Source organism: Alexandromys fortis, unplaced genomic scaffold, assembly GCF_014885135.2.
Source record: "Alexandromys fortis isolate MF-2015 unplaced genomic scaffold, M_Fortis_MF-2015_v1.1 scaffold_24, whole genome shotgun sequence".
NCBI lineage: Eukaryota > Metazoa > Chordata > Mammalia > Rodentia > Cricetidae > Alexandromys > Alexandromys fortis.
This window is the reverse complement of record NW_026067906.1, coordinates 11,908,814-11,922,508: the sequence shown is the minus strand read 5'-3', so window position 1 is coordinate 11,922,508 and position 13,695 is coordinate 11,908,814. Positions and strand designations below refer to the sequence as shown.

The 13,695-nt window shown below is 44.0% G+C and overlaps 1 long non-coding RNA gene across 1 annotated transcript in view; it reads right to left on the bottom strand.

Annotated features, from left to right (window-relative positions):
• The window catches only part of LOC126497499 (uncharacterized), a 202,967-nt gene extending 189,563 nt beyond the window's left edge, over positions 1-13,404 (bottom strand). Inside the window, exon 1 of the long non-coding RNA XR_007590630.1 lies at positions 13,248-13,404. This is a non-coding gene — a long non-coding RNA (uncharacterized lncRNA). The remainder of the gene's footprint in view (positions 1-13,247) is intronic.
• Between the last annotated feature and the right edge of the window lie 291 nt (positions 13,405-13,695).

The window sequence follows — 13,695 nt, the reverse complement described above, 5'->3', positions numbered from 1 at the left end:
ACTCCACTCTGTTGGGGGGCCATTCTCTTTCAAACCACCACATACCCCACGGCCTCTCAGCATCCAGGGTGACAGATTTCTCCTTTTCTAAATGTGTTTCCATGGAAAGCTCTCGGGACATATGTGGCAGTCATCCAAGTAAGGCCAGCCTCCTACTGACGGGCGCTTTCCTTCTGATCATATCCCTAGAGCCTGGCTTACTGTAAGCATCCTATAAATGTTTGCGGCACGAACAGGTCACCTTCCTAGTTTCAAGGATGGCTTTCAGTGATGTGAATAATTGGTGTCCTGTTTATTAAAAACGCCCACTGCTAATACTGAAAAGGGCCACGTGAGAACTTTGAAAGGGACACTCTGAGGGCAGTCTGGCTTTGAACTCTCCTGCCCAGTGCTAGATACCTTCCGTTACTCACAGTCAGCCCACAGCCCACGAGTTCTGTTGTCACAGGCAAGCCTGTTGTCCCACACAAACACTGTCCATGGAACTCTTACAGTGTGACATTTTCGACACAAAAAAACCTTGTTGCCTTCCTTGTCCCAAGATCCACCATGCCTGTGTCTCACATGTTTCCCTTTGAAACCAGTCAACATTCCCTGCCAGAAGACATCCTGGGGAAGGGAGGGGAAGAACTGGAATCACCATCTGCCGACAATATTCTCATGCAGAGCCCCAATGAAGGTTAATGACATGTCGCACATCCTCCAGTGTCCGGTAACAAAAACAGGCTGCGCTTTCAGAATTCTTTAGAGCACTTGCTGCCCTGTGGAAGATGTGACCTTGTCGGCCAGAACTAGCGGGGCCCAGGAAGGCAGCTCCTGCCAAAAGCTGGAAGAAACCTAACAGCGATCCAGAGAAAACAACTTTCACGGAAAACAAATGTGGAAGGCATGGTTTTGATTCTTCTCCATGAGGCCAGTGAGGGGGCTCTGAAGCGGTGACCTTCCAACGTGACCCACAGACTGCTCTTTGCTTTTCAGAAGGCCGCTTTGTATCCATTACCAGTTCTACAATCTATCTCTATTTCTTTCTCTACCCATTTTCAAAGAAATAAATGTTGCAAGCCACAGGTGACAGCTGGTCCCAGGGACCACGAGGGGTTCCCGTGATAGTATTGTAGCCCTAGCCTTGCAGCCATGCAGAGAAACCTGGGTCTAAGCTATATTGGCAGTCTACTGGGTAAAGCCACCTCATCAGGAGTTCAGCAGCCAAAGCGTTGCACCCAGCTAATGGATTGCACGTCTCCTCCACGTCTCATCCAGTTCTTCTATCTATAATGCCCTGCTGAGCATCCTTTGAAAATCTGTGCCCTTTGCCACCTGGTGCTCCGGGGACATTTAAAAAAGGGTCAGCTCAGCATGTTTTTCTGTTACAACCAAAGAACACATTGTCTGATCCCAGCATGGAGTAGCAGGGCTTCAGCCAGGCTTGTAGAGAGGGTTAGAGTGGGGGAAGTGGGTAGAGGTTTTTACAGTGTGCTTTTACAGTGTGACATCGTTGTTCTGTTTAAAGTGACGTTTCTGGACTTGAGCTTCACTTAACTTCAAATGCAGACTTCCCATGAAAATTAAAAACTAAATTATGTATTGCTTGTCAGCCTGGAGTAGCCAGGCCTCTGATTTTCAGTAGCAGGGACAGTTGTTAGCATGCAATGGCACATGGTTCTGAAGTGAACAGTTTTACATCAGGGAAAGGAGTCCCTGGGAGCGTGCTCCCAGGTGTGTGTGTGTGTGTGTGTGTGTGTGTGTGTGTGTGTGTGTGTGTGATGTCTCTGTAGGTAGCTCAGGATGTGTTGGAATATAGACATGCACCACCACACCTGGCTCCGTTGAACCTTCTATGTTTCAAGTTCCTTAACCTCAAAGTAAAACCCCGCTAACATGCTTCCACCCAGTTTTAGTGTGTGTGGGGTACTTCCTGCTAGAACCATGTACCTTACAGGAGATGCCGCATGTGCCTTCCACTAACAGTCTCTACAAGCAGGGAACTCTGGTGACATGGGTACTGTGACCGCACAACTCGACTACCAGCAAAAACTGCTTATTGACAACCCTCAACAATAACGATCTTAATTCCCCAATTAAAAAAATAAAATAAAAGACACAGATTAACAGATTGGATTTGAAGACAGGATCCATCCTTTTGCTGCATCCAAGAAACACACCTTAAAATCAAGGATAGACATGACCTCAGGGTAAAAAGATAGAAAAAAATATTCCAAGAAAATGGACCCAAGAAGCCAAAAAGGTTAGCCATTTTAAACTCTGCAAAATAGACTTCAAATTGAAACTAATAAGAAGCCATAGGAAAGGACACTGCATATTCTTCAAAGGAAAAATCCAAGAAGATATTGCAATTCTAAACATCTATGGGCCAAACACAAGGGCACCTTAAGTTCGTATAAGAAATGCAGCTAAAGCTTAAATTGACTCTCATACACTGATAGTGGGAAGCTTCAGCATCCCATTCTCACCAACATGCAGATCCTCCAGACAAAAACTAAGCCGAGAAATGCTGGAGCTCAGTGACCTCATAAGCCAGATGGATCTACCAGATATTTACAGAGCATTTCACCTGGACTCAGAAGAACACAACTTTTTCTCAGCAGCTCATGGATTAATCACACACTCAGATCTTGGATACTTTTATTTGATGTTTTGTTTTGCTTTATTTTGTTTTTGAGAAATTGACGGTTTTAAGCACAGTTGGTCTCTTTAGGTTTAGCCATTTTGTTACAAGAACAATGAAGAGTTCCGGTTGTCTGAAACTATCATGGAGCTCACTGGTGCCCTGTTTACTCATAGTTTTTAGTTTTCAGTTTTTGTTTGTTTCATATTTTTAAATATTCTTTCCAATATAACATCTTCCAGTTCTCACTGCTCTGGTTTCTGGTTTGTTATTCACTTTTCATTTGCACATAACCATACATGCATGTAATGCATTTGCACATAAGTATACATGTATGTAATGCATTTGCACATAAGTGTACATCTATGTAATGCATTTGCACACAAATGTACATGTATGTAATGCATTTGCACATAACCATGCATGCATGTAATGCATTTGCACATAACCATATGTGTATGCAAAGTTTTTGTGCATAAGCGTACATATATGTAATACATTTGCACATAAGCGTACATGTATATAATGCATTCGCACATAACCATATGTATATGTAAAGTTTTTGCACATAAGCGTACATGCATGTAATGCAGTTGCACATAAGCATACATACATGTAATGAATTTGCCCAATTTTTTTTATCACATTCATATCTTATTGCTTCTTCTGCTCACTTCCCATGCCCACTAAACCCCTTCCTCCCTGCTAGTCCTTTCGATGCTTACATGGTGGTTTTGTGGGGTTTTTTCTTTCTTTCCTTTCTTGGGAGGGAGGATGCTCCCATTGGGTTTTATTATAGGATTTTTTTATACGATCCTGGATGAGGGTGTCTCAGTCAAGGTTATTATTGTTGAGATGAAGCACCAACTGGGAAGTGAAGGGTTGATTGCACTTGCTCTTCCTTAGCATCTAGCTCATCTCTGAAAGCAGAAGGTGGTGAGGGTAGGAACTCACACAGGGCAGGAACCTGGAGACAGGACCTAATGCAGAAGACTTGGAGGAGGACTGTTTACTGGCTTGCTCCTTATTGCCTGTTCAGCCTCCTATCTCATAGAACCTACCACCTAAAGGACCACCAACCCCAAGGTGGCACCACCCACGTGGGCTGGGCCCTCCCAAATCAATCACTATTTAAGAAAATGGCCTTCAGGCTTACCTACAACCTGATCTTATGGGGGAATGATTCTCAGCTGAGGCTCCCTCCTCTCTGATGACTCTGGCCTGTGTCAAGTTGCCATAAAAAACTAGCCAACAGAGAGACTATTTGCAAATGCATGAGACGCTTACCAGTGGTTATGCAACTGAAGAAAATGCCTTTCCCTGCCCCAGCAACCGTAACTGCCTACGGATACTGGGGGAGGGTGGAGCTTGGTGACTGCGTCCTCCCTGCAATCATTATCTGCCTATCAGAGACGATGGGAGTGGCCTCGTGCTCCCAACACGCACACCACGTTGGGTATTGACAGCCCTGCATCTTGTTTGTTTGTTTCAACATTTTATTTATTTATTTAATTGTGTGTAACTATGGCGAGGGGCGGGGCGGGGCGGGGCGTGAGACTACCTTAGTCCATTTGCAGTGCTCAGAGGACTACATATGAAAGTCAATTCTCTCCTTCCACAATGTGGGTTCCACAGATCAAACTCAGGTTGTCTGACTTTGCAGTAATCGTTTTGACTCAGTGAACTATCTCCCTGGCTCGGGGGCCCCAGTCTTGTGTTGGTAAACACAATGGCATTGAGTTCAAGAATGTAACGGCTATGCCATTTGTCGCTCTCGGGAGTGACATTCTAACTCAACCCACTTCTTTCTCCAACTCCTTACATTGTGTGTGTGTGTGTGTGTGTGTGTGTGTGTGTGTGTGTGTGTGTGTGTGTGTGTGTGGTGTGTGTGCAGATGTGCAGGTGTGTATCCACATAAGTGCAGAACTATCACATCAGGCCCTGAGGACATCAGATGCCCTGCTTTAATATTCTCTAGTTTATTCTTCTCAACCACAGTCTGTCATTGAAGCCGGAGCTAGGCTGATGGCCAGAAAGCTCTGGAAATCCTCCTGCCTCTCCTTCCAACAGCTCTGCAGTTTCTGGTGTGTAAATGGCCATCTGAACTCAGGGCTTCATGCTTTTGCAGTAAGTGTTCTTGCCCTCTGTTTTGACAGTCTTTCTATCCCTCCTTCTCCATGTCACCCGAGCTCTGAAGGAGGTGCTATAGATGCCCCGCTAATGCCTCAGCATTCTATGGTCCCTTGTTTGCACCATTTTGGCCAGTTAGGAGTCCATGAGGTTACCGACACCTACTTCTGTGACTGAAGCTGACAGGCGCACTCAACTTTGGGCAAACTATAATGAACCTCAAAAGTGTGATTCCAGGTGAGAAACTAGTTCTAGTTCTGAGTGATGTAACTGTGTCTTAAAACAGGACTGAGAAATATTTGTAGGTTTGCACAGGTTCTCAGCATCCTCCACGGTGGAATTCAGTGTCTGGCATTAGGTGAAAGATTATCAGTCATGCAAAGAAATAGGAAGTTAGGAAACATGATGAAGAGTAAGATCTGGTCAGGAACTAACGTAGGTCTTGGCAGACAAATGTGTTTAAATGATTACTGCGTCTAGATTCTGTAGTCAAAACTGAAGATTAAAAAAATAAATAAAAAGAGCTACATTGAACTTGCAGACCCGAAATCTGCAATATTTTAGATTAAAAAAAAAAGTACATGGTATGAGATGAACAGTTACAGAAAAGATTGGTGGGGGATATAGCTCCGCAATAGGGCCCTTGCCTAGCACATTGGAGGTTCTAGCTCCCTGCTGGCTCCTTTACATAGGGGGAGTAAGACATGCTGTTGAAACTTAGCTGGTAAGCCACTGCCCCATGGCAATACACAGATTAATAGAAATCAGTAAAACTAAGACGTAAGAGTTAGCCAATAAGAAGTTAAAGCTAATGGACCACAGCGATTTAATTAATACAGTTTCTGTGTGGTTATTTCAGGGCTAAGCTAGTCGGATGGCTGGGATGAACAAGCGGGCCCTACTACAAAGTTGAGGATAATTTGGTAGTGTGGGTGGGCCCTGGATACTCTTCCTTTTAAGGTTTCTGGACAGTTCTTTAGAAAGAGGGGGTTCTCACACCCATCTATTGGTCAAGCAGCTGCTTAAACTCTTCGACAGATGTTTCTACTTCCCTCTGCTTCTCCCTCCCTCCTAAACACTGTCCAGGAAGCACAGCCTTTGTTTTTCCCAAGGAGCATTCATCCCTGAGTTCACTGGGCCCCAGCTGAGCCCCGATCCACCCACACTGGAAACTCATTCAGTCCAGACATAAGTCAGAGCCATGACAGAGCTCGTCATGCTTGTCCCTCATCTCCTGTAGCTCTGGCCTTCCTTGTCTGATCTCTGTGCGATTCCTTTGGTTTCATCTTTTTGGCCTGATTTATGTTTTTGGTGGTTCAACTGGAAACTTGAACTTGGTCCCAATTCTTCCATCTTGCCACAGGAAATCATCTCATTCTTCTGAAAAAGGGTTTAATTTAATGGCTTACCCCCCATCTAAGCAGATAGATAAGCAAAAATAATGTTATTCTTACTGGAGAGTTTATGAGCTAGGTGCGATCCACCCAGGCTGCCTCAATGAAAAGCATGTGTTGGGAATGTCCCTCGTCAATGTTTAGGCCTAGAAATGCAGAGTTTCCTGGCACAGGGTCGTGTGACAAAAACACAGTATAAGGAAAGCCCTTCTTTGGAGATTTGAGACCACACGGGGTGTTGGCTCCCTGGGAGCCTGAGGCCATGGAAAGGGTTTACATATACTGTCACTCAAACCCTCTTTTGGCTTCACCCTCGCTCTGGCTCATGCCTCCCCTCCTCCCCGAGTGCTGTGAGTCAGCCAGCCTTGCTGACAAGCCTGTGCTTCTCTCTGCCTCATCGCAGCCCCTTCCCTTCCTTTCTACCAGCAGAAGCTCCCCTCTCTCACTCCATTTCTCTCAGTTAAGGAAGGGTCAGGAGTTAGCTCAGCAAAGCCTTGTTTCATCAAGTCAGAGGACAGAGGCTTTAATGGCTAAGAACAGGACGTGTGAATCCTTCCAGCTGCGAGGTCACTGTGACCACTGAGGACTTGCTGAATACATTATTCATAACATGGCTTTCCTATCAGAGTGGGTGGGAACACAGTTTAAACCTAAAAACAGATGCCTTCCACTTACCTACATGTAGATGAAGGTAAAGTTGGACAGTACCCTGTTTACCTCAGATAGAAAAATCGGACTTTAAATAATTTTCAACTAGCAGTGATTTCAGGGGCCCTGCACCTGGACAGCACATCTTTGAATCACAGCTGTGTGAGGATTGCAGCAGAGAGCTAAAAGAACGACAGGGAAAAGAGAAACTAGGTGCTTTTGAGTGACTAATGCAACAAACATGAGCTGTGACCTCTCCGTATGGGAAATATAAAAGAATGCCATCTTAGGTAAAAAAGGAGCTAGAACAAAAGGATGGGGTTGTCTCCTCCCACAACTAACACAAGTTTATTTCTGAATGGATCTAGCCTTTGAATTTCAATTAGACTGGTTTACATATGTAAATAGAGTTCATGTGATATAGTACAAAGATAGGTCAATGATAGATGGGTGGATGAGAGAATGATAGAGAGATAATAGTGAGATAGATGAGCTAGGTAGATAGATGATAGGTAGATAGATAGATGATAGATAGATAGATAGATAGATGATAGATAGATAGATAGATAGATGATAGATAGATAGATAGATAGATAGATAGATAGATAGATAGATGATAGATAGATATTTAGATAGATGGATACAGATGAGAAGATGTTAGAAGAGCAATAAAGAGATCACTCCAGAAAGTCATTCTTTCATATTATTTTCTTTGCCTTCAGTAGGGCAATCTGACTTCAGTAGTAGTAAATGATTGAACATAATGACCTAGAAACATGTCTCTCAAAAATTGATCTAAAATACCCACAGCACAATCCCACAGGGCAGTCATTAAACCAGAGTCCCTGAGGGTATGGTCTAAGATTCTACACCTTCATTCACTCACGGGCCTCTGTGCTCCCTTTTCTCACTAAAATGTATGCCTGCCAGGTTTCAAGTGTGAACTGTGGAGCCAAACTTTCTGGGTTCACAACCCAACTCCACAAAATAGCTGTGGTCCCATTCCTCGGCATCTGGTCCTTCATCTCTGTACGAATAGTGCCTGATGATAACTACAGCTCGCACCTTGCAGCATTATAAAACCATTCAATAACTCCGGAGATTAATTTTAGGAGAGAACCAAGTAGACGTCTCAGTGGGTACAAGAACGTGCCTCCAAACCTGGGTTCCTGAGGTTTGAGCTCCAGAGCCCCACAAGATGGAAGGAGAGAGACAATTTTCACAAATTGTCCTCTGATCTCCACATGTGCCCCAAGGTGCACACATGCACCAAATCCCTTTCTGTAACAATATGAAAATCTTCCATGTAAAACCCATCTTTGTCAACTTTATTTAAAAACCTTGATGCCCATTGTCCCCCTTTTATGCTATTCTCCAAAATGCACTGAGCTGTTTAAGGGTCCCCAAATGGGCTTTTCATCTCTTTCCCTACAGACTGTCCCACAAGTTGGGCCTTCTTACTAGAACATTCTACTCCCTACCATCATGCCAATCATTCACCTAGTTGGTGTCTATATGCTCCAAGACTAAGTAAGGCAAAATGTTTCCCCCTCCTAAGCTAGGACATCCTTAAAGTACTATGTTTGGTTCATTCTTCTCTTCCTGCTTCAGCAGAATGCTTGCCCTATTCCAACGCTTGATGCCCATTAGCGAGATGAGCTTGGAAATCTCTGATCACGTGGTTAAGGTGACACATCTGTGTGGTTCAAAGGAAGAACGTGCTTGGAATCAGGTAGATCTGGGCTTAGGACACACAGCTCTGTCACTTCTGGTCTAAGACGTGCAGGTGACAAATTGCACAGTCTAATCAGAATGCAGGTCGTCATCTGCAAGTGATGACCATTTACTCAGCAGAGGTAGTTTCAGAACTATACAATGCCTATCAATGATTGTAACTGCTGGAGTTAAGATTTATTCCTACACAAATAAGATCAAAATCAATAGCAATCAAGTCAGCGCGCCGCCTGAAACAAACACTGAACTCTCTGTCAAATACGTGAGAATAACTGAACACACCTATAAACAACGCGAAGCAATCCAGGTCCCTGTGAGGGTGTTGCAAATGAAATATGCATGGGAGTGCTTACCAGGAGCAGTTCCTTACCTTTCTGTCTAGCTGCCCAGTCTATGCCCTGCGGGAAATTCTCAAATGTGCTGAAAGCAGTACGGTCAATACAACATGGGCTCGATTTTAATAATTGAAGTCCATATTGACCAGGCAAGTAAATGCTATTACCCACACAGTTCTTAGGTAATTCTTAAAAGTCAACTGATATGGCACTCACTGAGTTGGAGCCGGGAGAGGTGAGGCAACTTCCCAAGGTCCCACACCGGGCAGGAGATGCCCTTTGATTGCAGAAAATTTTAAGATGTAGAATCCTTGCTTCTTCTTTTGATGGTGTGAGAACTGTTGACAACCTGGGAACACCTTGAGTTTCTCCAAAGTTTCTCATGTGGAAGTTTCCAATGTGGATACTTTTGTAAATCAAATAGCATGAAATGGGGGTCATAGTAGTACATTTTAGACTTTCTACCACAGCTGGTCTTGCCCAGCTCTGGGATCTGCTGATGTCTCAAGGCTGGAAGCCCCGTTAGCTGCTGTCATAATACACATCCCCAAAGTGGCACTTATGAAGCCATGACTAAAGGCATGGGCTGAGGGACCTGTCTACTTTCCCGACAGCACCAAAATACTGTTAATTTGGACTTATTTCTACTTTGGAGTTAGTCTTGTTCTTTGAAGAAAAAAAAAAAGCAGCCGGTGATTGCACGCCAACCCACCTGACTTGGTTTTCAGATAGGGAAGAAAGACTGGTTTTTCTCTTACTGGTCAATGAAGTGTTTGTCTGCTGTTGCTGCTGAGACCTACTTGTACCAGCCCTGGCACTGTGGACAGCCACGGGAGGACTGTCGGTTGGTTTTCCATCACCTCACATGGTAGACTTCTTAATTCTGACACTGGTGGATACACACTGTTAAACAAGCCTCACTGTTTGTCAGCTCACCGAGGAGCCCTGTGGTGGTGTGACCTCCTCCCCAGCTACCAGCACCTAAACTTGTAATACTTGGAATTTTCAATGTATTGTATTTTTTTTTAAAAAAAAAGTGTTTATTTATTGACAGGATCTGTTTCTGGGCTGGTTTTGAACTTTCTAAGCAAGCCAAAGATGGTCTTGAACTTACGATCTTCCTGTGTCTACCCCACCAAATGCTGGGATTACAAGGTGTGTACCACCATCCCTGGTTTTATGTGGTAATAGGGATTGAACCCAGGGCTTTGTACTTGCTAAGCAGGTGCTGTACTAGTTGAGCTACAACTCCCTAACTTAAGAATAGCTTATTCTTAACCCCTAGCTCTGCAATTTACTGAGTATTTCATTAGTTCATTAAGAATTTTATTTACTCATTTAGAAATTAATTCAGCACTTGCTATATAGCAGTATATGGAGACCACACAGTACTGCGATGAAAATGTGAATCTTTGTCAAATCTAAGAAGCATGACTTTGCTTCCTGCTTTTGTAGCTCATTTGTCAATCACACAACTGGTTTATACAGATGCTAAGAATGGGTGGTGATGGTGCACGCCTTTAATCCCAGCACTCGGGAGGCAGAGGCGGGCAGATCTCTGTGAGTTCGAGGCCAGCTTGGTCTACAAGAGCTAGTTCCAGGACAGGCTCCAAAGCTACAGAGAAACCCTTTCTCAAAAAAGACAAAAACAAAAACAAAAAAACAGATGGCAAGAACACCAGAAGGCTTGACTTTAAAAGTCCTGCTCTGCCACCCATCCGTTCTGTGACAAGGACAAATTTCTCTGAGCTTTTGTTCCTCCATCAGTAAAATAATTGAGACTAATACCAACCTTATAGAATTCCTATGGACAATTAAAATTAGGTGTGCTATAAGGTACCCAACACCATAGCTGAGCAATAACAGGAACTCAATAAACTAATATATTACATCTATAGCCAGGACCCAGGCACTGCCGAAATAGATATATTTGGTATTTACAGCTGCCTTCAAGGAAGGAATAAAAGTTTTTTAAAAATTAAATTCAAAAACCCACTTTATAACCCATTTTAGGCACTTTTATGATGGCACTTAAATCTCAGTAATTTTTACCTTCACCTACACACTTATTCATTTATTCCATAAATAAATGCACTTCTCTGCACCTGGCACCTTCTGTGCTCCATGACTTGTCTGGGTCTGGAAATCTAGCATCAAATAAGATGGATCAAACTTCCCCTTGAACAGGCAGAGCCACATTCCCTGCTGTGCCCTGTCACACAAACATGGAGCCATGGGATGATTGGCCTAAACTTCAGAGGACCGCCAGGGCCGGAGTTCTGTGGTAGGCTTGGGTTGGTAGACCCAGCATGGCCCAGATGCAGGAAAGGACATAATCGGAGAGGAAGCGGTGAGTCTGGTTTGGTCATTGGGTGGGGTAGGCAAACACGAGCAATGGGGAGTCTTATGGACATGTGTATGAAAGCTGGGAGGTACTCAGGTGTCCCAGAAATCCAGACTGATGAATGTGGGCTCCCTTGCAGCCCATGGAGAACCATGTGTACTGATTGAGGGGTGGGCAACAGAACTGTGGTTTTTGCTCCAGAAATATCAATTGGGTGATAGTACAGAGAGTGGATGAAAAGTAGAAACTAAGGACAGAGAAGACCAAGACGCCAGCTGCCTGAGCATCAGTGCCCAAGCTGGGCGGTGATGGCATGCACCTTAATCCTAACACTGAGAGGCAGAGACAGGCTGATCTCAGTGATTTCTCAGGAGACAAAGACAAGCAAATTTCAGTGAGTTTGAGGCCAGCCTGGTCTCCAAAGTGAGTTCCAGGACAGCCAGGGCTACACGGAGAAACGCTGTCTCAAAAAACAAAACAAAACAAAACAAAAAAAGCAAAAAAAAAAAAAAATCACTGCTCCACTTGGGATTCATTTTAGTCAAGGACAGGCAGACTGTACTCTTAACAGATTCAGGTGAGTTCTGTACTCTTTCCTCAGTGTTTGCAAAGTTAAAAATGTGCCTAAGAAAAGAAAAACGCTCACCTCGACTCATCTGAGAAAGCGTATGATCTCATATAAAGAAAAATTCTTTTGCCATGTAAGGAATCCTTGGCATCCTTAGCAGAATAAATTAAACAAGTGTGTGAAGATGTCCCTGAAGAAGGGCCCGATAGCAGGATACTGATCAGAAGTTGACCCACAGGCTGGAGATTTAAGATGCTGCGAGCAAAATTTGGCTTTGTGTGATGAAGTCCACTGTAATATAGGGCTAGAGGGAGGGGCCACATAAGATCACGGGCAAGGAGCGGGGTGCTGCTGGCCCGCCTGAATCACGCAAACAGGTTTGCACAGATAATACTCCTCCTCCCTCCTGGAAGTGCTCCTGACTTAGGTCTCATTTTCTGTTGATGGAAAACAGCTGTCTCTTGGACCAGCGAGTGTCACACAGCAAGCAACCTCCAGTCATTACCTGACACATTCCACACTTAATCTTAGCCAAAAGGCCCTCAAGTTATATGGGCCTGTTACCTTCTCTTGGAGTCTATAGAATCAACACAAAGGACTGCAGTCCAAAATTTGGCTTCCCAGTTAATATTCTACTGTAAGAGCTATAGAGTTACAGCCTACATGAATCGTCTGGTTTGCTACCCATTTTTAATAGTCTCTGTAATAAGAATAATGCTACCGATAGGATCAAAAGAATGGGTCATATTTCATAATGCGTGAAATTGTATGAAGTCCAAATATTAGTATCCACAATGTGGCTTTGTTGGGGTACAGTCCATTCATTAATATGTTGCCTATGCCTGCTTTTACATACAACGGCAGAGTTGGGTGGTTATATCAAAGATCGTACGGCTGAGAAATCCTAAAAGGTTTTATATCTGGTCCTTTACAGAGGTTTGTTGACTCTTGTTCTTGAAAGAAAACATGCATGACCAAAAAGAGCGGGGCAGGAGAGATGACTCAGCATTTAAGAGGGACTTGTTTCTCTTCCAGAGGACCAGGGTTCAATTCCCAGAGCCCACATGGTAGGTCACAAGAGTCTGTAACTCCAGTTCCAGGAAATCTGACACCCCCTCACAGATGTACATGCAGGCAAACAACCAACGCATCTAATAAATCAATCAATAAATAAATTTTTTAAATGCAAAAAAAGAGGCAGAAGATGGCTTTAACAGTTAAGGGAACTTGCTGCCAATTCTGATGACCTGAGTTCATTACCAGGAAACCACATAGTAGGAGAGAGACAACTCTTCAAATTGTCCTCTGTCCTTCATACATGTACTATGGCATACATGTACACACACGCATGCGTACACATATGCATGCGCGCATGAGCACACACTAAATAAACACATAAATAAATGTTAAAAAAAATTAAGTAAAAAAAAACTATAAGTTATGAGGTAGGAAGAGGTGAAGGTTAAACCTGAACAAAGAGGGTTTCTCCTAGGCATCCCTCGCAGGTGCCAAGCCTTCCGCCGACAGGAGTCTGACACTCATTACTTCCGGACTGATGATCACTATGCTTGGCAGCGCAGCGGCGGGCTTTAAACATGACAAGCAGCTGGACTGTGCCCGAGGTGCAGAGGTGAGGAAGGACTCTGAGGATCTGTGGATCACTGGGTTCACAGGCAGAGTCTTCGCTTAGGTTCATGATGTTGAAACAAAATGGGAGGAGCCACCCCCCACACTCTCTCTCTCTCTCTCTCTCTCTCTCTCTCTCTCTCTCTCTCTCTCACACACACACACACACACACACACACACACACACACACACACCGGAGACCTAACTGCCTCCCTCCTGGGACTCACTCCTTCACTGTGGCTAGTAACTCTCCCGCTAAAGGGGTGTCTAAAACTTCTAGAATTCAGCT